Here is a 25,938-nt window from a genome sequence, read left to right on the forward strand (position 1 = left end):
CTTATCACAATCCACATCGTATCTCAACATCGTCACTCCTACACCATCCTCCAACTCCAATGCATATGAAATGCTTAACAGTAATAATGCAACACAAAGTGTATATTAATGAATGAAATCATGCCAGCTATCAAAAGATTTGAATAACATACTCAACACTAACAGTTCAGTCAACCCCACCCCACCTCATTACATGAAACATAACATCAATCACAACCACGAACAAGTCAACGATCTCAGCTTGGTCATATGAAACACAAACAAGTCAACTCAATACAATAATACGGTAAGGAGTCAAGTGTGTTTCCCCTACCTCAAAGTGTCAGCGAATCCAACTAAGCAGTTAAGCAGTCCAGAAATAAGGCAATGAATTTGATTATCGATCCTTCACGAGTCCGTCACCTAAAACCATTATAATATTTATAATTACTAACTACTAAATATAGCAATCTCCCAAAATAGAAACTTTCCTCTTATAGTAACTTTCCATTTTAACCAGTCCCGACTCAAAGTCCATCTCTAATTATTTTAATGCACTCGGGAATTAATTAATTAATTTAGAATACGACCCGATACGAAATATAACGATTAAATCAATAAAAACCGTTTCAAACAACCAAAACAGCCCGTACCCCTTCACACTCACCCACGCACCACTACAGGCCACCGTGAGGCCGTGTCAACCACCAGCCCCAACACCCACTTCAAACCAGCCACCCGAGACCACCTCCAGTAGGGTCGACTCCCGCCGGCGAGGTGAACCACGGCCGCCAAAACACCTGGTTCACCACCACGCAACACCAAACATCCCTTTTCTCCACTCACCACCACCGCTCCTATTAACTAATCCCTGCCCAAACCACCACCATTCTTTTCGCCGCCAACCCATGAACACCGACAACACAGCACCACCTCGTCGACCTCCCCCTAGTCGACGGTGGTGCCACCCAAAACCCACTGGTCTAAACTCCCCTGAAAACCGTATATAAACCTGTTTCCTACCCCCTTATCGACACCGCCTCTCTCTGCCCCTACAACCACCTACGACCACCCTAACCGCCCCCAAAGCACTCGTCACCAACCACCCTTTACGTATACCCAGACACCAGCCACCATTATCCCCTCCCTAAGACACACAACAACTGCCAATAACTCGACATAAAACAAAAACAGAGAAGGGAGTTTAACTTCTTACCTTGCCGCCACCACAACAGCCACCACGGCCACCCACAGCCGTCGACAAAAGTCCCTAGCCCTTCCTTGCTTTGCTGTCAACACTCACGGCCACACCCTCTCCCTCTCTATGCGTGAATTCTGGTGTTGGTGAAGGAGGGAGGCGTGTGAGATGAGGGGTGTGTATGGTTAGGGTAAAATTAGGTTAAAACTTAGGTTAAACAATCAAGTTAGAAGGTAAATGGGTCATGGGTATGGGTAACGTGATATGGGTCATGGGTAAGCTATCGTTCAGTTAAGCCCGTCTCAACAAGTTTACGAGTAACTTGGTCTTACGATATCAACACGACTAAACAATTACTCGACTCGATAGGCAATATAAAATACGGGGTATTACACGATAGGTCCAACAATTACTCGCAAGGAGTCATTGAAGATGTCTTGGTCAAAGTGGGGGATATGGTGTTCCCCTCCGATTTCTATGTGATTGAAATAGAGCACGAGAAGGGCTCAACACCAATTTTGTTTGGTAGGCCTGTCATGAAGACCTCCAATACCAATATTGACGTGTCTAGTGAGAGTCTTACAATGGAGTTTAAGAGTCAAAAAATTAAGTACAATATCTACGAGGCCATAAGATATCCCCCCGAGTCTTCCTCCATATGTTTTCTAAAAATGTTTAAGCCTATCGTCCAAACATTCTATGAATTATGTAGAGATGAACCTTTAGATATTGCATTGACTAATGAAATGGTTGGAGAAGATGTAGGGTATGTTTTGTCTTGCAATTTGAGGGAAACCATTCAAGACTTGGAAGCAACCCCATCAATAGAAGAGTGGAAAGAAAACGAAGCAATTCGGAGGATAGCAGAAAAGTCGCACCGTGCAACTTTGCCCATGTCCAGGATTTTTGCTTCGTTTCTTATTCTTTGTTAGAGGAGCTACGAAAAGGGAAGCCTATTCCCTCTAGAATCAAGACTCCAATAATCGAGTTGAGCCCCCTTCCAACCCACTTGAGGTATACGTTTCTTGGGGACAATGAGTCATTGCCCGTTAATACTTCAAGTAAGCTTTTAAGTAGCCAAGAGGATGCCCTCATTCAAGCTCCTAAACAACCTATTATGTCCCCTTGCTCCTATTTGGTGTTTGCCAAATCTAACCCTTCTTTTAAGGAGCCTTATCGTGACATTAATGTGTTTTTCGAACATGAAAGCTCAATGAATAACTTATCATATGCATATGTTTCCATTGTGCATTCTTGGCATGTCTTGACTTTCTACTATTGTCATTTCTCTTGTTTGTGGGATAACATACTCGATATGTTATCAATTGTATACATGCGATGCAACATCCACAGGTTAATCCTAGCATGTGAGATTAGACTATGTCGGTAAACACATAATTTAGCATTAATTGGGTTGAAGTAGGAATTTAGATTCACTAAATCTGACTGAGACATAAATAAATCATACAAGAACGATAAATAAAGAATACGATAGATTACAATGGACTACAATAGATTAACTTGAATTTACGTCTTAAATAAGCTCAAAAGGAACGATTTGAAATGAAATAAAAATAAAAGAAGTAGAAGATATACTTAAATTTATGAACATACGTCGAATTATAAGCGATAGTAAATATATTATTCGATTAGAAGCCTAATTAGAAGCCTTTTCAAGACGAGAAAAAGTGCAGAGGCAGAAACCAACCCAGAACAGACGCAACATCTGGTGCGTCCTCTGGAAGAGGTGCATCAGTTCATTAGGCTGTTCTCGAGCTGGGCTCTGGCTGTGAAAGTCAGACTCCCGGGTTAGTTGATGTTCAGTAATTAATTTATGTCGATTATTGATACAGGACTCGAGTAGAAGTGATTTAACATGTTTATGTATACTAATATCGTCGCAAGTTAGATAAAAGAACAAATTTAAATAAATTATTACGGCGATTTACATAATTATAAATATAGGATGTCGGGTTTTATAAAGGTTAAAACTTTGAACTTGAAAACAAAATTAAAGTAAGAAACTAGAAAAATAAAGAGACTATGTATAAAAGACGAATTCTAAAGACTCGATATGGGAAAATCGAACCTTTAAAATCCGGGTATGAAAAAGATGACGAAAACCCGCAAATATTGAATTATAAGGGATCTAAGTTAAAAAGGTTTGAAAAAGAATCATAAAAACTAATTTGAGAATTATTAGACGTAATAAGAGAAAGAACAAATAAAGAAGATAAAAGGCGAAAGAAACAAAAACCCGAGGAAGAAGAAGAAGTGCAGCAACTGAAAGAAGCCTCTGGAAGAGACGCAGCAGAAACTGTGGCCTTTCCAGAAGGCGCATCAGTTGATGCGATTATTCTCCACGTCAGATCTGTGTTGTTTCCGTCAAAAGGTTTTAAAAAGTGATTTTAAAAGACGATTTGAGCATACTTATTATACAAATTCTTACAGAATTATACATACATAGAATAAAAGAAATAAAATTGGGATTTACACCCTCAGACTTACATGTTTAACGAAGCGATACTAACTAAGTTGTCGTTAGTGATTTCTCGACTCGATGTATGATTGAAAGTGCCCTTACAAAGTATTTAAAACAAATTGATTAGATTGATTAGGTGGAGTTGGTCAAATTGGTCGGTCTATGCAACGTGACTGGTACACAGAATAATCTAAGCTTATGTGGTCGCATAGAGCAATCATGTAGGTGTCGAAAAGTAAGAGCGCGGTCTTAGAAATCAAAGGAAGAAGAGAAGGGGGGACACTCGCGTATGAAATATGTGAGGCGAAGACCTCTATTTATACTAATGATTCGGTCCAAACTTTGTCGTCTAAGATTACCAATCAAAATAATATTTATAATCTCAACTAACTACTCTTAGTAGACTGGCAAGTAAAGGTCGGATCCCAAGGGACGGGTATTGTATTGATTTATCGGTTGTAGAGAGTTATATCTTAGGGTGTCACAATTTGGGTTGAGTTTGAGGTTTGCAATCTAGACTAATTTAACAAAATAGATGGAAATAAATGAAAGCAAAGTAAAGCAAGTAAATAAGGGTTTTTAAACAATTCATTAAAAGTACTATAGTGTCATGGGGTTATAGGGGAATCATGGTGAAGGTCATACAAACAAGTTTACATAGATGCAAGAAAATTATTGTTATAATATAATCAAGTTAGCTTATGTCTTACAATTCCAAGGAAGGTTTGGGTCTCGGAGCCGATTCGGTCAAGACTTTACAACACCTACAAGTCTACTTAATTTTTTCATATTCAACTATATGCATGGTCTAACAAGCCTTGAGTTAGTTTATATATTACAAGTCTTGTTGAATGGAAAAGAGATTCATGCTAGGTTGTCAATCAAGTATTTCATCAAGCATGACATGTGCATAAGTTGAAACTACATCAAGCAAGCAATCATATGAAAACATATTATATTAAGTATGGATCTACCCCCATGATTAATTCCCCTAATTCCCCATTTACATAGTGTGGGACGCTCGATCTGAGCTCGGGTTGCCCCGGTCGCTCTTCAGGACGCTCGGTTTGAGCTCGGGATACCCGGATCATGAGTCAGCTTGGCTTCCTCTTCTCGTGACTGCCTCAAAATCCGTGGGGATCATTGAGGGTTTGTGGGGGTCTTCATCATTGCCCATTCTACTTGATTTATTGACTTAGGCCTTTAGTATTGGTCTCCTCTTTATTGCTTTGTCGTTAGATGTGATCCATTTAGCTCCATATTGCTTGATATATGCAAGGTTAGCATTCCTCTCCTACCAAGGACACAAAACCTAAATGAATATGCAAAGTGGGAAGCTAAAGATAAGAAACGACCCTAATACATACAAGAAAGCATAGGACGAGGCTAGTTCGGGGACTAAATGTGTGCAAATATGAGTCACATCAAATATCCCCAAACCGATCCTTTACTCGTCCCGAGTAAAGAGGTGACTAAAACTATGACCTTTATTAATACTACTAGCCGATGTGAGATAATTAGCGTGTCTCACTCTGCCCCTTCAACTCACAACAAGACATCTATGTGGTAAGATGACTTCTTGCATGGCAAGCTGGGGCTTGCCAAAATGGCGATGCATCCAAGCATTTAAGCACATAAAAACAAGAAAAGGATTCATCTACAAAAAGAATAACCACTTTCCTCTTCTAAGTGGCGGAAATAATCTAAAAGGGAAGCAGTCTAAGGGTACACATTCCATTGTAGATATTATTTCTCCAAGTTACTAAGCCTAAAAGGATACCAACAAATCACCTCAAAGTTGTGTAAAACTAGGTTACTTTTGTCCACAATCGCTAAATGCTTTCATCAAGAGTAGACTCTGTATGGTGTTAGAAAACACTGTAGGATCGCGCAATTCCCCCTCTTGCGTAGACAAGAAGAAGAGTCGTCCCCTCTCCACCATGCAACGAAAATGAGATCAATGGGAAAAAGGGATCAATGTATTTTGAGTTTCACAATGGTAGTTTGCTTTTGAATTGTTTTCCTCCCGATTTCTTGTGGCATTTGTCATTGAAGAATATTTCTTGCTATTTTTTATATTTGGCATTTTGATAATTGGCAATTCTTTTCAATTTTGCATTCTTTTGAACATTTTCAAAGTAACCCCATTTTGTAGCAAGGGTACTTTTATTGAAGCATAAAAGTCTATTTTTGCTCCTATTTTCATTGATGCAATTTTTGCAAACTTTTTTACTTTCATTTTGGTGCTTGAACTCAAATTGGAGATTTTTGTGCCCATTCCCTTTTTGTTGACAAAATGATGATAGAAGTGAAAGAACGGTTGCACGGCTTCAAAGGTCACCTTGGAATAAATGGTAGCCAAGGAGTTATCATACCACAAGATATTCTTGACGAGGCCTTAGTCCATTGGTCAAAAGATACTAGTATGACACATCCTAGGGTGTCTTGAGGGTATTATAGCAAAAAAGTCTCAAGGATAAAAATTATCTACAAGGGCCCAATATACACTTGCGGAGCCTCCCAACTAGACATTTTCACAAAAATTTTCCTAATATGCAACTACATGCTATGATGAAACTATCATATATACAACTCTGATGCATATGCTTCTATCACTAGTATGCCACATAATCTAAATACAACTCCTATAATCACATAGGTTTGTACCGCATGAAACAAAAAGAAGTCACATTGTCATTAACATATAAGAGGAAAAAGGAGATTTGAAAAGATCATACCATGCGGTCTTCATATTCCTCATGCCTTGAATGTGGCGTAGTCGGTCCTAAGTAGTAGGGGTGAACAACAAACAAACACACACACACACACACACACACACACACACACACACACACACACACACACACACACACACACACACACACACACACACACATATATATATAGAATTGGGATCCTATGAGAACCACCAACATAATGAGAACCGTGAGAACTCCACCTTATGAAATTTCTTTTAAAAAAATAATGACATATTTGGATTCGGCATGGAATTTTATGGCTAGATAACATATTTCTTGGTCTAAAAAACATAAACTAGTGATAAAATTGAGACGAGATGCATATTATTAATTTCTATGCACCTACTACTCATTTTCATGTATCTGACAATTTTCACGCACCTATAACTCATTTTCATGCACCTAGAACCTGTTGTTTTCATGCACCTAGTAATCATTTTCATGCATGTAACAATTTTCATGCACCTAGTATTTGTTTTAGTGCATCTATAACCATTTTAGTATGCCTAATTGTATTTTTGTACATTAAGTTTATATTTTGTTAATAAAATCAATAAATTTTGTTCAGCTATACTAAAAATGTGTTTGAATAAACTAAACTAAGGGTATATGATTCATCAAAACTTTCGGAACAAGATTTGATGATGATTTAGTAAGGGTTCTCACGGTTCTCATTATATATATATATATATATATATATATATACAATTCTACACTACAAATAAAGAACATATTTTTAAAATTTTTCAATTTTTACCATTTTTTAAATAAGTGCTAAGTGTTAGAATTCTCCATCCCCACACTTAGAATGGACATTGTCCCCAATGGACAGAACAATAGGTAATTATGCAAATGAATGATATGATATGATGCATGATTCTATAATAAATGCGAACTATATGTGACATATTGACATGTGATGCGTATTTACAAGTGATGCAAACTAAGCTAAGCTATATGATGCATGCTTTCTATTGTTGGGAGAGCTAATTTAGATTAACTCAGATTCCTTATGAGCGAACTTCCCCAAACCGAACAAAACACTATTACTAGTGCAAAAAGAGGGAAGTTCACTCACAAGGCATCAAAATGCAATGCATGAATGAAATTTGTTATTTTGGATTCTTTGTAGTGGGAGGAAAAAGATATACACCTCAATGTTGCTGAGGTGTGAGTGCTAGGACTCAAAAACTCATAACTACCAAAGAGTCGAAGATGACTCTCTAGATGCTCTAAACTTAATGTTATATAAGCTATACAAGTCATGTCAATCATGTAAACAAGAGATAAAAACAAAGCAAAAGGAGGGATAGGAGACTCACAATGGAATAGGTCGAAATGCTAGCATAAGCCATCAACCCCGCATTTGTGTCGTCCTCCTTCATGCTTTGTTCAACCATCAATCCTCAATCATATCATCACCACCTTCCTCTATGGAACCGGAGGATTCACCACCATCTTCTTCTTCTTCAATTCCACTTGAACCTTGCTCTTCATCTCATCATGGGTTGACCCACTACCTTCTCCATCATCAACGTCCGCCTCAATCTCCCTAGTTTCCCGGGCATACCCTTCTTCATCTCTAGAAGCTTGAGGAAAGAACACTTTCCTATCCGCCCAATCCGGCAAAGAACTCATGGGATCAAGGAATCCTTGCTTAGCAAGGTGGTAAAGGGGCGGATATTGGGCATAATAAGCGTTCACCCGATCATTGTAGGCTTCTTTATGGATATGTTTCATAAATTGTACCAAGTAGTCATTGACCAGATCTAGCTCGGTCAAGTGATTAGCTTCCTTTCGAGCTATCAAAGTATTAGCCACAAACTTATGCCAATACCTAATACCCGGATGATGAATGTATAAGGCATGACATTCCTGGAAGGTGGTCAACTCACGACCGGCAATGGCTTTCCAAAGGGGTTCGGCATTCAACCCCGGAGGCTTTTTGAAGAAGCTTTGATAATCTTTAAGCCCTAATATCTCACCTAGATCACTTTTGTACATTGTTCTACTCTTGTTTTTAAGGCGAAATTCGACATATTTCCTAGTCTCAATGTTATACTCCCTCAAAGAACTAATGAATTCCAAGGTTAAGGAGGGGTAAGTTAACTCATTCATCTCAAATAGGGTAGATAACCACATGGACTTGAAAAATGCCTTGGTTTGTTCAAGCACGCCCAATTTATCCAAGGTTTCTTGGCACACAAATTTAGTAGCAATAATCTTTTTCTTGACTAGGGATTCGAATGCAGTTATATGCTTATCGGAAATAAAAGTTACCTCCGGAAAATCTTTCAATTGCTCAACTTCCGGGACAGTGGTAGTAACTTCTCCAATAGCATCAATGGTATCCCTAGCATTCTCCCTTTGATGTTGAACCACTACTAATGCTTTTAATGCAAGAGCTTGTTGGCTCTTGGATAAAGTTGGGACTTTGGGTTCTTTGGTATTGCCTTTCGTCCTTGCCATGATCATTCTCATTTCAATTTGATATCAACAAACCTAGAATAAGCTTGAATGCTACTTTCTTCTTCCAGTTTCAATCAATGCTCAATCAATTTGGGGTTTTTGGATTTCACCCTAACCCTAGAAGTTTTGATTGAATTTGTGAAGCTTTTGATGATGAATGGTCTTCTTGTTGACAAAGTAGTGATTTGAATTTTTTTTGAGCAAGTTTTCAATTGATTTTGGTGAATTTGGTTGAGAAATTTGTGTTTTTGGATGAGAGGATTGATTATTGTAGTGAGGGAAAAGTTGTGTTTGTGTTTGAAGAAGAAGAAAAATGAAGAATGAAAAATAGAAATCCCGTGTTCTTCGTCTAATAACAGGTCGGGACGGGCGGCTCCAAATGGGGGCGGGCAGATTGTTAGGCAGTGAAAAATTTGCACTCTGGAACGGGCGTCCTGGGCTTAGGTTGAGCGGGTTGATGCTTAGGACGCTCGTCACGTGCTGGGGACGGGCAGATTTCTTCACAGCACTTGATTTCAATTCTTATCTTGTTCTAACCCCCACGAGCTCAGGTCTGCTCGTGGGGATCCCTTTCCCACGTCATTTTCTTCTTCAATTCTTATTCTTTCATGAGTTGCACTATAAAGGCTTTGCTAGCCTTGGCAATTGCTTCCCCATACTTGATCATCAAACACTACACATTTTAAGCACATTAAAATCTCTCCCTCACTTGCTCTCTTGTTACAAAAGTTAAATAACAAGGCATATAAAATGCATTGCAAAAATTGAATAATGTACAAGTTAAATGAAATGCAAGTTAAGAGGTTAGAATATTTACAAATGGTGGTTTAGGGAGGACTCCACCAAACTCTCCTTTTCTTGATAGGTGTCAAGGGGGTAAAGCAAGGGCATTGTTGATGTTACTCAACACCTTGAAGAAGTAGTCAAATGCTTGTTCATTATCATGATAGAGGTTTTGCATAGACCTTGGCACATTGTTGTTTTCATTCATGTAGTAACCCGAGTCGACGAGGTGAAAAGTATTTACAAAGCCTTGGTCTAGAGTTATAGAATTCGCAATGTATGGGTTAACAAGTCCTTCAAACTCGTCATCACATAGACCACATACTTCCCTTGCTTCGTTCCCTATGTTGGCCGGATCATGAGTTGGCAAGACCAACTCTCCTTCCTTGTTGTCATGGCCAAATAGGCCTCCATTAATGTAATACTATGGTTTTCTATGTATATGGGTATTCTATCGAGTGGGTCTTACTCTGTCGAGTAAGTATGTTTTTACGCAAAACAGTAGTCTGCCTGTTGGTTACTCGATCGAGTACGTGTGACACTCGATCGAGTAAGGGGCAATCGATCGAGTAAGTCACTTACTCGATCGAGTAAGTAAGTCTTACGGGTTATTTTAGCCGGGTTTTGTTAATAACGGGTGATTAGTATAAAAGGATTCCGTCATCTTCCCTAATCACTTTTTCACCTTTCTAAAACCTTTCAAAAGAAAAAGAAGTTACGTAGTTCTCTTTCGCCGCGTTATTAGCAAATCCCAAGTGCTAGGATCGTTGGATTGTCTTGTTCTTTACGTCATTGAGTTCGTCGTGTCAAGGGTAAGGTTCTTGTATAATTCTTATAATGTTTCGTTGAGTTTGCTTAAAGCCCTAATTGAGTAGATTTGGGGGTTTTGGTGTATTATGTTGATTAGGTGATAATTATATGAATATGTGTTATAGGAGAAGGATTCATAGAGGAACATTACTGATTAGCTGCTGTGACAGTCTTGTGGTTGCTATTTGATGTGACTCATATTTGAGCATATTTAGTCCCCGAATTAGCCTCGTTCCTATGCTTTTTAGTGCATAATTGAGTCATTTACTATCTTTAGTTTCCCATTTTGCATATTCTTTGAGGTTTTGTTTCCTTGGTAGGAGAGGAGTGCAAACCTTGCATTTTCATGGCAAAATGGAGCTAAATTGATCGAATTCAATGACCAAGCATCAAAGGGAAGACGATACTAGAAGGCCTATGTAGATAATAAAGTAGATTGGGCAATGATAAAAGGATCCTTGCATCCTCAACAAGATCCCCGAGGATTGTTGAGGAAAGAAGAAAAGAGAAGGGCCTGACCCAGGATCCGAGCGGCTCCTTGCCAATCCGAGCGTCTCCCTGCCCACCATTCCGAGCTTCTCGATGCCAAGATGCTCGTCTTGAGGCCAACCAATCCGAGCGTCTTTCCCCTGATCCGCTCGGATTCCCTTGCAGACTCCACCGTGCCTACTGCCTAGACGCTCGAAACGAGCGTATTTCCTGGAGACTACCAAAACGGAGATGAGCATCTCCTTGGAGAGGAGAAATTCCTCAACTTTTCTTAAGGGTCTTAATAGTCATTTAAGCCCTTAGTAACCCTAATTTATGTACCTAATCTTTAGTATAAATACCCCTTTGTACTACCTAGATTATCATCTTAGCATTAATACAAATCTCATTTCTTAATCTTTCCTTAATTTCTCAATTGTTCATTATTTATTTTGGGTAATTAGAAGATTATTTGGGTTTATTTGGAGGATTGACAACCTTCCATCAATCATCAAATACTTCTATTATTCTTTGCTTTATTAATTGGAATCATCTTTATAAGTATAATTCTCTCTTAATCCCTTTTTAATTATTATTAATGATCTTCATTTGTTCATCATGTTTTGCCTTGCTAGTATGATTGACAACCTTGTTAGCATGTTAAACTTGATAATAAGTGAGTAGTTTCCTTAACTAGGGTTAATGGGGAATTAGGGGAAACCAACATGGGGATTGATTCTTGCTTAATCTAATATATTTTCATAATTAATTTGCTTGCTTGTTGTGATTTCAACTTATGCACATGTTATGTTTGGTAAAATGCGAGCCTATGAATCCTTGCATTTTTTACCCATCACTTACCTTTTCAATGAGACTTGTAAGACATAAACCAACTCGAGTCTCATTAGACCATGCATATAGTTGGATAGTGAGGATTAAGTCAACTTGTAGGTGTTGTACAATCTAATCGATTCGGCTCCGGGACCCAAACCTTCTTAGGGATTGTAAGATATATACTAACTCGATCCCATCATAACAATACGTGCTTGCATCTAGTAGAGAACATGTTTGTATGATCAAATCCCATGAATCCCCTATGAACCCATGACACCCTAGTGCTTTTAATCAATTGTTTACATCTCATTTTAATCATCTTGCTTGTTTTCATTGCTTTGCTGTTATATTGTTGATTAGTTTAGTTGATATGCTATCTCAACCCAAATTGTGACACCCTTAGACACAACCATTTGCAATCGAAAATCCTACATCATTACCCGTCCCTAGGGATCCGACCTTTACTTACCTCTTTAGTAAGAGTAGAGTAGTTTGTGAAGTTATAAATATTGTTTTGGTCTAGGTAACTTTTGACGACTAGTAACAAATCCGATCCGACCAAAAATGGCGCCGTTGCCGGGGACGGTGTTAACTTGATTTGATTTTTTTTGATTGTTTTTAGTTGTGTCTTTCTTTAACTTGGGGAAGTCAAACTCCTTAGGGTTTGTTCTAATTGTTTTCGAGTTGTTTGTGAAGGAAATGTATATTCATATACAAATTTAACATACTCTTATATGTCTAAATAATTTGTCATAAAATTGAAACGGATCTTATGCATGCAAACAATAATATAAATAGAGGAGAAATCATGTCCTTACAAAATCGATTTCGGCTATTAGGGCACAAGAGAGATCACCTATCTCTTCTTGTTCTTGAGCTATTCCAATGGAAGAACAAAGATCTAAGTGTAAGATCTCTCCCTATGCTTAATACCCAAGGCTTCTCTTAATTAAATCAATATTATAAATACTAGTTATAATATTAATTATAGTAGAAAATTGAACCAAAAATATTTATAAACACTAAAATATTTTCGGTTTTGATGAGAGATAAAGAGAGGATTTTATTTCTCTAGAACTTATATTTTGGATGAGTTGAATGAAAAATGAATAATCTAAAACATTTTAGAGTATTATTAGGTAAAATTATAAGAGAAAACAATGATCATTTTCTCTTCCCAAAAACCGTGTAAGAGGGGGCTTTAGGGTGAGCCAATGCATGGAGAAATTGTTCTTCACAAGGAACAATAGGCTTGCATGGCTAGGATGCTATATAATCATTGTGTTTTCCACTAATTACACACAACTTATAATTAGCTAGAACACCTTCTAATTTTCGGCCCTTTGCATAATATGGTGTCCATATTATTTTTGTCAATTGTCTATATGTTACATGTCACATGTCACATATATTTGTTTATGTATTTTCATCATATTAAAATCAACGTATTAATAAAAATACGTCATATACAAAATCGACTTAGTAATTTCATAATTACTTGTGCCAAAATATTTTACCATTTATAAATCACAACAGATTGTATTTATAACAATTCATTCAATTTAATTGTTACATTAAACAATTTATTTCATCCGAGTAATGATACAATTCAATTACTCAGACCGTACCTTATTAAATCCCATTTCAATATGATACGTAAATTTTACTTCCAAAATCATCCGTCAATTTTCAAGTAATTTAATTAACTCGTAACATTATACGATTAATTAAATAATCAATTAAGAGTATTGCCCTTTAGGTATGACCTAGGGGTCAACTGATCACCACCGTCACACGACAAGAATGTCAAACTCTAGTCAGCCAATCATTACCGATATATGTTGACCAGTTGACAAGATAACAATATTACTTCCCAATTGTATTCATTTTAATGAGACTTAAACATGTGATCATCATGATCAACAAACGTGATCGCATTATTGTCGGAGGACACATATTCCAACAATCTCCCACTTGTCCTCGACAAGTGTGCGTCACCAATTCTCTTGTCCTATTACTATCTCCCACTCAATGCAAGGTGTCTTTCAGGTCGTACTTGCAAGTGATCATATCGAGAGTGGTTTCCTCGATCTGGAGAATAACTGATTGACCGGATTTATCCACTCTGGATACCTTCCGAGCGTGGCCACGCATTTCCAGTTCATTACTCCTCGAGTGGCCCTGAGATATTGTTATAACCCTGACTAGGGGTGGACAATTCCTATCGCACTCATTCCCTTCGACTAGCCACAGCCATCATAACCCAAAATATGCCCATTTGACCCCATTTACGAAGGTCGTAGTAACACAAATCAAAGTTAATCAAATCGTGCCATCTTAGGCGAATAGTCTTTAGTCAAAAGAATCGACTCATTTGAATACTATAGTAGCTCTCGCCACGACCAGGCTGTATAAATTTGCCATAACTCTATAAGCGGTCATTCGGCCCGACAAAATGTTCCTAACAATCTGCCTATGTGATCGACTAGTCATCTCACATGACCGTATGGCACTTGAACTTGCCATCAATCGCCTCACACTCTAGTCACTTCGAGACGTCACCTCATATAAGTAACTATGGGCAAAACAATGTTAATCCATGTTCACTTTAACGGGGTTCAATTGTCTCCACAACCCGTTTGGATGTAACAATGTACAAGGTGAGTTAATAATAACTCAAACGACAAATGTCGACATCACACTCGGGTAGTCAATATCATATTACAACCTTGTGATGTTTATCATAAGTGTAAACACTCATTGATTGCAATAGAAGTTTAACATCCCATGTGTCCATGTGTTCAAACTTCTTACACTTGCTTCTTCCTTTACATTCATGTTCTCTCTCATAACATGAATCTTACCAAGCACACATCAAGGTTCCCAACCTTGGTTTCGGTTCTTTAACTTGAAAGAACTTTCTTATCGATCATCTCATAACGAACGAATTTGCGATGAATAATACAACTTGCACCGATCAAGTATTTCATCCACACACAATGCACTAGGTATATGTTTTGTAGAATCTTGTAACAATTGACAAGATTATTTAACATAGCACTTCTCATAAGTCCTAGCTTTTACTAGAAAAGATTGTTATTGAATAACCTCTTATTCAACCAAGCATCTTTCCAAAAACTTCTCATTTCTCTTTCTAGGCTTGAAAGAATTGGGATTCTCATAAATCCTCATATTGTTCTCGGATTTTCTATAATATGTGCAACTTCTTGAAACATAATAGAACATTCCGTCAAACACTGAAATCGCTCATCGGATTCTACTCGAGAATTCATGACGTTTTTTTTATTATGGCTCACCAAGTCAATCATCATGCTCTTATGCATATGATTCATAATTGGACATGTACATGATTATTCTAATGGCGGAAACATTAGTTACTAATAATCATGAGATCAACCGTTCTCAGGTTCAATGAACTACCATGACTGCTAATGGTAATCCCATTTTTCATTCATATGAATAACCTATGTAAATGTTGATACGATGTGTATCTCTTTAATACTAATCCAACATCTCATGATGTAATTGGATTCATCATTGTCCATTTTCATCCAGAATTGAAAACTCGAAAGCTTCTTTATGAAAGAAGGTATTAGCTCGTCATTCTTTAATGAGTAATGAGTTTTATACATTCAAGGATGATAGCTCCCACTAAATCCCATGTCTTCACATGAGAATTTCCTAACTCCCACTCAATTCTACATATTTCGAAATTGACTTCTCAATCGAAATTTGTCAAGAATATAAATATAAATCGCTTTGCCAAGTTACTAGGATAAAACCATATATGTTCCCATCATATCCTTTCAAAATGCCTATTTTGAAGTGGTCTCATCTCAACCTTACGGAAAGAGATTTTAAATCTCTAACACACTCATGTCATAATGATGTGTAGCAATGTCATTATTCAAATACAAATAATATTTAGAATAGGTCCTTTGGAATACCCTTTCGGAAGGAGGTTTAACCATTTCATAGCGAGGTTAAACAATGACATTTGCGTGGTTAAAACGTTGGCTATTGAAGATATCGGAATATCAATCTTTGCAACTTAATCTTGATCATAACTAGTATGTTACTTTGATTCATTTAGGCTCTTAAGTAAAACTCATGATTGAAACTATTTGGTCAAAATTTATCATATAGAACTTAGTCAAAACTTGTTAAGACTTTGCATTAGTCATTTTCATCCAAAACTTCTTTTGGTCTCCTCGCGTAGTTATCTTGAGAATATACTCTTATGATTACTACACTTGGTCTCTTTAGTCATATAGAACTAACTTGAGACCATAGATCTCATCTATTCGGCATACTATGTAAATAGATATACCTTTATTCAAATCATTTTCTCTTGCGTAGATCTAAATTTACACAAGTACACAATTTGATTTTTGTCTTGTGTGTTGTGTCCTCATTTTTCTCCCACTCTATCTTTAGAATGAATACACTAAACATTCAAAGATAGCATATGAGACACAAATTAATGATGTTGAATTATAAGGAGAACTACCTCATAGGTTGACTAATTGTTATTGATTTCATAAGTGTACTTGGTGGTTGACATACCTTTAAGAGAGTTCATAGACTCAAAGTCACTTTATAAATGATCATACACAAGCCTTAAGCATGTGGACATATAATAAAACCCGTCATTATAGTTGTCTATGGGATCACTTTTAAGTGAATAATCTTATGTTTCAAAACGCAAGCATTTAAAGATGAAATTTTAGAACATAAAGGATAAATGATAAAACGGGTGACTTGGGTTGCAAACCAAGTCACCATCATCCAAAATACAAACCATTATCCAAAATACCTTTCCATGTCGAACACGGAAACTTAAACTTCTAAAATTCAAAACATAACTTAAAATAAGACAATGAAAAACAAAGCTCCATAAAAGCTATCCTTAGCTTCTCCATGGTTTATCATGCTTGTTTTTCTTTCCCCTTGTCTTTGCTTGGTGGAGGCCCTATTTATAATAAAAAGGGAAGATACATTATCACAACTTTTGCATCATAATACCATAGTTGAATTTGAAACATAAAAAGAAGGTTAGTCATTTACCTACTGGAGTGATCTTTCCAGCTTTGATATCACCAAGGTATTTGGAACAATTCCTCTTCCAATGTCCTATGCCATTACAATAATGGCATTTGTCAAGAGGACCCTTCTTGACTTTGGAGGTGCTAGCTTCACAAGACTTAGCTTTGGTGAATGTGGGAGCTTGCTTCTTGCCCTTTCTCCCATTCTTCTTGAACTTCCCCTTACTCTTTGTGCTTATGTTAAGCACATCCTTAGGAGGGTTCACATTTAACCCCATGTCCCTCTCGGCTTGCACAAGTAACTTGTGCAACTCCTCAAGAGACACATCCTTGTCTTGCATGTTGAAATTCACCCGGAATTGCACATATGCCTTAACTTTAGACAAGGAGTGTAGAATCCTATCTACGATGAGTTCTTTGGGGATTTCAACTTTTTGAATCTTCAAGGTCTCGACAAGCTCCATGAGTTTGAGCACATGAGGGCTAACCTTTTGGCCCTCTTTGAAGTCGAGATCAAAGAATGCCGCGGCCGCCTCATATTGGACGATCCGCGGAGTTTGTGAAAACATGGTCACAAGTTTGGAGTAAATCTCATTAGCATTGCCCATTTTGAAGGCTCTCCTTTGGAGGTCCGCCTCCATCGCAAATATTAAGACATTTTTCATTGCGGCGGACTCCTTTTGGTAAGCCTCATAGGCTTCCCTCGTGGCCGCGGTGGACCTAGTGGAGGGTTCGGGTGGAGAGGCCTCGGTAAGGTAACGAAGCTTGTCGTCACCTTCGGCGGCTAATTTGAGTTGGGCATCCCATTCGGAGAAATTTGACCCATTCTTTTCAAGTTTACATCGATCCATAAAGGATCGGAGCCATGATGAAGTAGCGAGTGGTGTAGCATTAGGAGTTGGTGTTGCCATTGTTATGAATAAGAAGTGGTCTACAAAACAAAATATGAGGAGTAAAACAATTGTCGTTTTGATTATACTCGTAAAAATGTATGATTTAAACAAGTTTTACGCATTTTTCTAGTGACCTCTACCCAACTAGATAAATGATTCCAAGACCCAAATTCATATCGACTTAGGCACGGTGGGGCCGATACATCCTTCATCAATATAACTCGGTGGATTAACGTTTAATCGATTCTACTTTTAGAACTCTTGGTCGATAATATTACATTAACTATTATCTATAGCCCAAAACACATCGACAAGGGCACGGTGGGGCCGATACATCCCTTATCAAATACTTTTGTTGAGTTCAATCCAAATTTCGAATAAATGTGTCCATGATCCAAACCCACATTAACTTGGGCACGGTGGGGCCGATACATCCCTTATCAAATACTTTTGTTGAGTTCAATCCAAATTTCGAATAAATGTGTCCATGATCCAAACCCACATTAACTTGGGCACGGTGGGGCCGATACATCCCTCATCAACATGAATTTGGTGGATTAACATTCATCACCCACTTCCCCTACGTAACAAGGTTTGTACCCCGGTGGGGCCGAGCGCACTCCCTCGCGAAATAGGTTTTCATGGTTTCTACTATTTGGTAAGGCTATGTCTCAATTGATAGTTTTAGCGAGAGGTCATGTCAAATTATTATCTATCACGTTTTAAGTGAACTAAAGCGGTGAACTACGATAATTATATTTGACACGGTCGATTAACTCGATAAAATAAGACAATGCATGTTTAGTTATGGCGATTTAGCGATGCATGTGACATAAAATAAAATGCAAGCATAAAGATAAATAAATCCTAGTATGGCCTTTCCTAAAATAGAAAAACTATTAATCTATTACATATTCGGAAACCAACTCCATTGGTCCCTTGAACTTCGGTTGTGGCACGCATCTCGAGGTAACACCGTCTTTATGTATCGCCATTCTTGAAGAAATCCGTCTTTAGGAACTCCGGAATGAATAAAATTACATAATAAATTACATAATTTCCTATCATACATTTGTAACTAAAATAAAATAAATCTATTAAATTACAAAACGGTGATACGAGATCACAATAAAATTACAACCGAATCGATATTCCCATACATTTCGGGAAATACCAATTAAAATCTAAGGCCATACTAAGTAAAATTACATAATTCAAAATTACATAAATTAAAATTATGACAATCATAAAGAAAAATGCAGCATTATAATATGTATGAACATGCTCAATTTTTATGCTAAATCGCCTTTTAATTAGCCAATATCGTATATTACTCGGTTTTTACGGATTTGCGTGATTTCAACATTTTATAATCACAAAAATGCATAAACTCATATTTATGCATAAGTTAATTACCCTAACCTCTTAGGACTCAAAATATAGTCTCCACTAGTAATTTGACCATAATTAACTTTTATTTACAAAATTGTTCATAATTGGACCAAAAATTACAAAAATAAGCTATTAAACTTCAAATAAATCCAAAAATTTCAAATAAATTTGAAATTTGAAATTTAAATTCATGAACATTCTGGAAAAATTCCATGACACTCATAATGTTCAAAATCTTAGGTTAAAAATTTCGAAAATTTTCCGGAAAAACAATGTTGCGGTTTATCGATATTTAATAAAATAATCATAAAAACATGGAAAAATTATTTTCATTAACTTTTCATTTTTAGATCTGAAAAATATAATAAAATGCAACATTAAACGTTTTTCCTAAGTCATAGAATATGTTTTATTAATTTTCAACTAATAATGTCACTATTTATGCCATTTTTCTTCAAAAATTCATAAATCATGCTAAAAGACTTCTTTATAGCCAATTATTTTACACACATCTTGTAAAATTGCATGTGACAACATATAAATTTTCTATGACCAGATTCGAAATTTGACTCATATTAACCTATTTTTCTCTTAAATCCGAATTTAATAATGAAAAATTAATTTTTCGAGCATAACAAGTGCAAAAATTATGAAAATTTACAGGTTATCTCAAAATAATATATGTAACAACATATCCAAAAACCAACTTAAAATTCGAAGTATAGCTAATTTTCGACCAAAAATGACATTTTTACTCATAAAATCACATTTAAATGTCATTATTATTAAATATGAACAATAAAAAATCCGAAAAATTAACCAAAAATCCTAAAACACTTTAGGACCAGAAATATTAACATGCATGTAATTATTTCTTGATATATCATAATAACACAAATTTTACAAGTTTTATTTTGTTATTCATATAACTCGGAAAAACTTTTAACCAATTTGCATGCAAACAACCGTGGCTCTGATACCAATTGAAGGAAATGTATATTCATATACAAATTTAACATACTCTTATATGTCTAAATAATTTGTCATAAAATTGAAACGGATCTTATGCATGCAAACAATAATATAAATAGAGGAGAAATCATGTCCTTACAAAATGGATTTCGGCTATTAGGGCACAAGAGAGATCACCTATCTCTTCTTGTTCTTGAGCTATTCCAATGGAAGAACAAAGATCTAAGTGTAAGATCTCTCCCTATGCTTAATACCCAAGGCTTCTCTTAATTAAATCAATATTATAAATACTAGTTATAATATTAATTATAGTAGAAAATTGAACCAAAAATATTTATACACACTAAAATATTTTCGGTTTTGATGAGAGATAAAGAGAGGATTTTATTTCTCTAGAACTTATATTTTGGATGAGTTGAATGAAAAATGAATAATCTAAAACATTTTAGAGTATTATTAGGTAAAATTATAAGAGAAAACAATGATCATTTTCTCTTCCCAAAAACCGTGTAAGAGGGGGCTTTAGGGTGAGCCAATGCATGGAGAAATTGTTCTTCACAAGGAACAATAGGCTTGCATGGCTAGGATGCTATATAATCATTGTGTTTTCCACTAATTACACACAACTTATAATTAGCTAGAACACCTTCTAATTTTCGGCCCTTTGCATAATATGGTGTCCATATTATTTTTGTCAATTGTCTATATGTTACATGTCACATGTCACATATATTTGTTTATGTATTTTCATCATATTAAAATCAACGTATTAATAAAAATACGTCATATACAAAATCGACTTAGTAATTTCATAATTACTTGTGCCAAAATATTTTACCATTTATAAATCACAACAGATTGTATTTATAACAATTCATTCAATTTAATTGTTACATTAAACAATTTATTTCATCCGAGTAATGATACAATTCAATTACTCAGACCGTACCTTATTAAATCCCATTTCAATATGATACGTAAATTTTACTTCCAAAATCATCCGTCAATTTTCAAGTAATTTAATTAACTCGTAACATTATACGATTAATTAAATAATCAATTAAGAGTATTGCTCTTTAGGTATGACCTAGGGGTCAATCGATCACCACCGTCACACGACAAGTAATGTCAAACTCTAGTCACCAATCATTACCGATATATGTTGACCGGTTGATGACAAGAATAACAATATTACTTCCCAATTGTATTCATTTTAATGAGACTTAAACATGTGATCATCATGATCAACAGTCGTGATCGCATTATTGTCGGAGGACACATATTCCAACAGTTTGATATTTTGCATGTCTAGGAGATCACAAGGTAATTTGTTACCCATTGATCTTGAAATTGAAAGAACTTTGACCTACAATCGAAGACTTGCTAGGAATACTTTGAGAGGTATTGGTGAGATTGTGGACATTTAACCAAATAACATTGAGTTCATCAACCCTTTTGCAAGAGAAGGAGAGGATAACCCAACACAAAACCAACCACAAAATCAACCCACAATGCCTAAATTTTCATCACATTCCGTACCAACCGAGGATAACCTACCAAATTGTACTCCTACATCACAACACTTAACCGGTAATTTCATTGCAAAATCCGCATTTATACAATTAGTTGAGAGAAGTCAATTTGGGGGGATGCATAGTGAAGACCCTCATTCTTATATGGAGACTTTTTGTGACTATTGTGATGCGATTTCTGAAACCGGAGTTACTCAAGACCAAATTCGATGGATCTTATTTCCTTTCTCTTTGATTGGTTCTGCGAAACAATGGTTGAAGAGCCTAGATAAGGCTACTCTTGGTATTGACTCTTGGAAGTAATTGGCACTTGCTTTCTACAAAAATTCTATCCTCCGGGGAAGACTAACATGTTGAGAGCCCAAATCACCGGGTTCAAACAAAGGGATGAGGAATCTTTGTATGAAGCATGGGAGAGATTCAAGGATACTGTTCGATCTTGTCCACACCATGGACTTAGCTAGTGGTTCCTTGTACAACAATTTTCGAACGGTCTACATGAAGACTCCCGAAACATTCTTAATATGGGATCAAATGGTATGTTTACCGAAGTTGATGATAATGAAACATGGAACAAGATTGAGGAAATGGCGGTCCATCACTCACAATATAGTAGACCTCGGAAGGCTACAAGAGGAGGAAAGCATGAAGTGGACTCTATTACTCAATTGGGTGCTCAACTTAGTGCTCATATTGACACCATTAATTTGAAGTTTGAGAAGGCTATGGCTAAACTTGAAGAGGCCTCCAAATCACCTACGCAACATGTTAATGCCATGGTGGCATCTTCATCAATTCCAAGTGGAGTATGTGAGAGTTGTGGAAGTTTGGGACATGACCAAAGTGAATGTAGGGGAACAAGTGAATAAGTGAATGCTTTCCAAGCATACAAGAGTGGTACCCCTTATTCCAACTATTACAATGAAAACCCCAAATTCAATTCCAACCTCTCATACAAAAGCCAAAATGTTCAAAACCCTCAAACAACATACACCCCACCTCCAATGAGAAACCAAGCTCAAAGGCCCTTTTACAATCAAAACCAAAGTTATTAAAATCAACCTCTATACAATCAAACGAATGACCAAGGTTTTGATGTTCAAAAAGCGGTCCTCCAAATGCAAAAGAACTAACAAGAATTTTTCACTCAAATGCAAAAGGATAGCCAAGCAAAAGACATCATCATTAACAACATAGTAGCTCACCCAAAGATGTTGGAGACCCAAATGTCTCAATTAGCATCTTCAAGTTCACAAAGACAAAAGGGGAAATTGCCACCTCAAGGTAATCCCCCAAGGCAAGAGTCGGTGAGTGCCATCCATTTAAGGAGTGGTAAAAGGTATGAAGGGCCGAAGAGGCCCGTTGATAAAGATGTTGTGAATGCTAGTGACAAGGAAAGAGTTGTTGAAGACTCTAAGAAAGAAGAAGAACCCACCACCATTCAAGAAGTTTCAAAGGAGAATGAAGAGAAGGCTAAAGAGAAGGAGCCTATTGTGATTCGGCTTCCATTTCCAAGTCGTCAAGCTAAGCCTAAATTTAATGAACAACTTGGGAAGTATATGGAGATTGTGAAGAACTTGGAAGTCTCAATTCCATTTACGGAATTAATCAATCATGTTCCGGCCTATGCGAAATACATGAAAGATATTCTTACAAAGAAGAAATCCATCCGGAAACTTGAGACTATTGCTTTCACTAAGGTGAGTAGTGCCATCCTACAAGGAAGTTCACCTCCAAAACTAAAGGATCCGGGAAGCTTCTCTATTCCATGTACCATTGGCGACACCACAATCAACAAAGCTCTATGTGACCTTGGGGCAAGTGTGAGTGTCATGCCATATTCGGTGTGCAAAAGGTTAGGAATGGGAGAGCTTAAGTGCACTAATATCACACTTCAAATGGCGGATCGATCAACGAAGACACCTTTAGGGATATGGGAAGATGTGATGGTATGAATTGGCAAGTTCTTCATCCCGGTGGACTTTGTTATTGTTGATATGGAGGAGGATTCCAACAATCCTATCATTCTAGGAAGACCTTTCTTACACACCGCGGGAGCGGTGATTGACGTGAAACATGGAGAGCTCACACTCGAAGTGGGAGATGAAACGATCACTTTTAATCTTGACAAGACAATGAGAGCTCCCCGACTACATGAGCCATGTTTCATGGTTGATCATTATAGTCGAGAAAGTGATAGGAAGAAGTTGGCATCTCATTGCAAAGAACAAGCTATGGGTAAAAAATCACCACCCATATGGGAGAAGAAAATGGGTAATCTCAAAGATGGTCCATCCAAAGAGCAAGAATGTTTCAACAAGAATGAGAGCTTGAATAGGTCACCACCGCTCATGACAAGAGAAGAGGAAGGCCTCATTGGCCATAATGACAAGAAGAAAGATTAGTTGTTCTCCTCAACTCATGATACTATTGGGGAAGAAGTAGACGAAGTATACGGTCTTTGTGATGATGAGTTTGAAGGGTTATTCAATCCTTATATTGGTAATGCTATAACCCAATACCACAATGAAGAACAACATGTGCAATGGTCTATTGAGGATCTTTATCATAACAATGAACAAGCATTCGACTACTTCTTTAAGGTGTTGAGCAACATCAACAACACCTTGGCTATGCCCCTTTGACATCTCATACATGGATGAGAGTTTGGTGGAGTTCTCCCTAAACCACCATTTATAAATATTCTAACCCATTAACTTACATTTTACTTATTGTATTGCATTTTTGTCAATTTTTTGTTTGTATTTTTATGCCTTAATCAAGATTTTCATTTCGAGAGAAAGTGAGGGAGGGACTTATATGTTTATTGATGTGTAGTGTTTTGACATAGTGTGGGGATAGCAATTGCCTAGGCTATCCAAGCCTTCGTAGTGCCCCCACAATGAAAACCAAAGGAATGGAGAGTAAATGACACGGGGTATGAAATACCCACGGGTGGAACTGAATTCGTGAGGTAGAGGGACAATCCGAGCGGCCCGACAAGAATCCGTTCGTCCTGAAGACAATCCTAGCGTCCTGGGAAGAAGACGCTCGTCCTGAGAGAGCTGGAAAAGAAAGATTTTGGTCTGACTGAAGATCCGAGCGTCTCCATATAGAATCCGCTCGTCTCAGTCAAGACGCTCGTCTCACAGAGGATCCGCTCGTCTTACTGCTGGTAAAATTTAGGATTTCCTCCTGACAAGGAATCCGAGCGTCCTCAAGGAAATCCGCTCGTCTCCCTCCAGAAAGATGCTCGTCATCATCAGAAGACGCTCGTCTCAGCACGGTCTTATTTTCTGAAACAAGCTGAAACAGAATCCGAGCGTCCCGACCCAAATCCGCTCGTCTCCCCTGTGCAATTCAAATATAACGGGATTAAAATCCCACCTTTCCCAATTCATTTTACTCATTCAAAACACAAACACATCCCCAAAACCCTCAATCCCTCCATCCACAAAAATCAATTTTCTCAACCAAATTCACCCAAATTAATTCCAAACTCCCTTAAAACTCAAACATATCACTCCTTTGTCATCAACAAGCAATTAAAACACCAAAATCCTCAAAGTTTGAATCGATTTTCTAGGGTACAAGGGCAAAATTCAAAAATCCTAAATCGATTTGGGTGTTATTGAAACTTGAGGAATTCAAGCAAATTTTTGGGTGTTATTACATACAAGGAGAAGATGGCTAGGGCAAAAGGTGGAAACAAGGCACTTCCAAAGAAGAATCTCTCAAAAAGGCAACAAGCTCTACAAGCTTCAAAGGCTTTGGTGGTTCAAAGTGCAAGGATGAAAATTGAAGAGACTACTCCTCCTATGGTGGAAACTACTACTTCTACTCCGGTTGTTGAGTAACTAGATGATTATCCGGAGGTAATTTTCACATCCGATGCTCATAGAAAGAAATTTGTATCCCTTGATAAGAAATCTATTTTACCCACCAAATTTATATGCCAAGAGACCTTGACCAAATTGGGTGTCTTTGAACAATCCAAGAATTTCTTCAAGTCCATGGGATTGCTTACTTTGTTAAATATGCAAGAGTTGACCTACTCATCCCTCACCTTGGAGTTTTTAAGCTCATTGAAAGTTACAAAGGTGGAGACTCGAACAAACATTGAATTCCGCCTTGAGAATGTTGATAGGAAAATGTCTTATGACGAGTTGGGTAAAGATTTTGGCCTTAGCAATGACTCGACCTATATGAAGAAACCCGTCACAAAATATAATCCCGCTCCTTTATAGAAGGCTATTACCGGAAGAAATTTTACGTCTTACCATGATTGTCGTGCCCTTTAT

General features: G+C 37.1%; 1 non-coding gene across 1 annotated transcript; it reads right to left on the reverse strand.

The window, feature by feature from the left end:
* Positions 1–21,987: 21,987 nt before the first annotated feature.
* On the reverse strand, positions 21,988–22,094 carry LOC141615684 (small nucleolar RNA R71). The gene has a single exon (XR_012530090.1). It is a non-coding gene; the product is annotated as a small nucleolar RNA R71 (small nucleolar RNA).
* Positions 22,095–25,938: the final 3,844 nt, after the last annotated feature.

Source organism: Silene latifolia, chromosome 11 (genome assembly GCF_048544455.1).
Source record: "Silene latifolia isolate original U9 population chromosome 11, ASM4854445v1, whole genome shotgun sequence".
NCBI classification, from domain to species: Eukaryota; Viridiplantae; Streptophyta; class Magnoliopsida; order Caryophyllales; family Caryophyllaceae; genus Silene; species Silene latifolia.